The sequence below is a fragment of the Zingiber officinale genome, chromosome 10A (assembly GCF_018446385.1).
Source record: "Zingiber officinale cultivar Zhangliang chromosome 10A, Zo_v1.1, whole genome shotgun sequence".
In the NCBI taxonomy this organism is placed as follows: Eukaryota; Viridiplantae; Streptophyta; class Magnoliopsida; order Zingiberales; family Zingiberaceae; genus Zingiber; species Zingiber officinale.
The window spans coordinates 45,864,354-45,866,987 of record NC_056004.1 but is presented as its reverse complement, the minus strand read 5'-3'; the positions used below and the strand labels follow the sequence as shown (position 1 = coordinate 45,866,987).

Here is a 2,634-nt window from a genome sequence, read left to right as displayed (position 1 = left end):
TTTTGCACCTAACCTGAAAACAAAATCAAAAGAATGCATCAAACTAAAAGAAATTACAATACAAATCAAAACTAACTAAAAGAACCCTTGGGTTGCCTCCCAAGAAGCGCTTGTTTAAGGTCTTTAGCTCGACCAAACTTTATCATTCGCTTCTTTTCCTCGCCCTTGGAGGACAGATATACTTTTCATTTTTGTTGGGAGATCTTCTCCCAACATCTTTCACCACATTATCTCCTTCATTTGGTGGCCTTCCATGAGGATGGAAATTCCATTCCTCAAGTTTATAAATGTTTGTCCTGCTACAAGCATTTAAAAGAGACGAGACATGGTTAGAGATATTAGATAAATCATATTCCAACTTTTCCTTACCAATTACCAAAGAAAGCTTATGATTTTTGACATCAATTATAGCTCTAGCTGTAGCAAGGAAAGGTCTTCCTAATATGATAGGAATCCTAGGGTCCTCTTTCATGTCCAACACGACAAAGTCTGTGGGAATAACATTCTCATCCACCTCTACTGGCACATCTTCTATAATACTCAAAGGGTACCTGCAGGAATGATCGGCAAGTTGAAGTGCCATAGTAGTAAGTTTAATGTTTTTGAGACCTAATTTATTACAAATTGAATAGGGAATGAGGCTAACACTCGCCCCCAAATCACAAAAAGCTTTTTCAAAAAATTCTTTTCCTATGTTGCAAGGAATATAAAAGCTCCCTGGGTCCTTCAGTTTTGGAGAAGTGTTCTTCTCAAAAATAACACTACATTCCTCACTAAGCGCAATGGTCTCGACCTCTCCTCTTCTTCTCTTATTTGACATGAGATCCTTCAGGAATTTGGCAAATCTAGGCATCTGTAGAATAGCATCAATAAGAGGTACCTCCACACAAATTTCCTTAACATTTTCTAGAAACTTGCCAAATTCTTCATCCTTCTTGAGCATTGTAAGTCTCTGAGGAAAAGGGACAGCTTTGCTCTGATGGTTCAGTGGAAGAGTCTCTTCAACCTCAATGGTACTCTCCTCATTAGCTTGAATCTGATTTGGTATAGGAGGAGAGAGCTCTTCTTCTTTTTGTATCCCTTTTGAAGCAGTCACTTGGGAGTCTCCCAAGGTCCGTCCGCTCCTAAGCTCAATCCTATTGCAATGCTCCATAGGATTCACATCAGGTTTTCCTGGAAGCTGTCCTAGTGCTCTGGATGATGAGGAAGCTAGTTGGGCAATTTGACTATCCTGGATCCTTTGATGCTTATCAGAATTATCCATTCTTTGAATGAGCTTTGCTATATCTTGCTTCATTTCATTCTGACTTGAGACAATTTCTTCAAGCATCTTTTCAACATTTGACTTTGGTAAGCCTTGAGAAGATAGATGTTGAAAATTTTGTTGCCCAGCTTGAAAATTTGGTCTTGCCCCCATAGATGGTCCTTGATCTTGATTACTTCGGTAAGAAAATTTTGGATGACTCTTCCATCCAGGGTTATAAGTATTTGAGTATGGGTTGTTCTGCCTTTGATTGTAACTCATGATTGCATCACATTGTTCAAGTTGATTGATTTGTACAGTGATAGCTCCCAATGGACATGAGTCATTTGAATGCTCTGAACTCCCACATACTTCACAAGATGTACTAATAGCATTGACCATATTAGCACTAGTCCCCATATTTTCAAATTTCTTTGTAAGAGCGTCCAATTTTGCAGACAAAAGAGTGACTGCATCTACATCAAACTTCCCTGATGCTTTAATTGTTGGGTTTACAGAGGAATAGCCACCACTTCTTTCATTTGCCCATTGATGATGATTTTGTGCTACACTTTCAATGATTTCTTCGGCTTCATCTAAGCTTTTGTTCATAAGTGCCCCTCCAGCAGCTGAATCAAGGGACACTTTGGTATGATAATTGATACCATTGTAAAAAGTGTGCAACACTAACCATCTTTCCAACCCATGATGTGGGCATTGTCTGAGCATACTATTATATCTATCCCATGCTTCAAAAAGAGATTCTGAGTCAGTTTGCTTGAAGCTCGCAATTAAATTCCTCATATGAGCTGTTTTGCTTGGTGGATAGAACTTATCAAGAAACTGTTGCTCACACTGCTCCCAAGTGGTGATGCTATTAGGGGCTAAAGAATTCAGCCATTGCTTTGCCCTATCTCTTAGAGAAAACCCAAATAATAATAATCTAACTGCATCTGAAGGAACTCCATTCATTTTCATGGTCCCACATATTTCATAAAAGACCTCTAAGTGTTGATTGGGGTCTTCATGAGGTCCTCCACCAAATTGGTTCTGCTGCACCATAGATATGATTGCAGGTTTGATCTCAAAGTTGTTAGCTTCCACTGAAGGTCTTGAAATACTAGATCGAAAACCTCTTGCATAGGGTGCTGCATAATCCTTAAGTGGTCTATTTGCCATGTTCAAATGTTCCTGTTCTTCAATTTGCCTTTGCAGAATTCTTCTTTTATGGAAGGTTCTATCAATCTCAGGGTCTAAAGGAAAGAATTCCCCTGCAAAGTTAGATCTTCGCATACACAAGAACAAGATAGCAAATGACAATTCAAAAAAAAAAGAAAAATAAAAGAATCAAAAATGCAGAATTGAATTTGTACAAAAAGAACTAACAAGAA

At 38.4% G+C, this 2,634-nt stretch overlaps 1 non-coding gene across 1 annotated transcript; it reads left to right on the top strand.

Annotated features, from left to right (window-relative positions):
• The first annotated feature begins 1,943 nt into the window (after positions 1 to 1,943).
• Positions 1,944 to 2,049, top strand: LOC122028398. The gene has a single exon (XR_006124789.1). It is a non-coding gene; the product is annotated as a small nucleolar RNA R71 (small nucleolar RNA).
• The last annotated feature ends 585 nt before the right edge of the window (positions 2,050 to 2,634 follow it).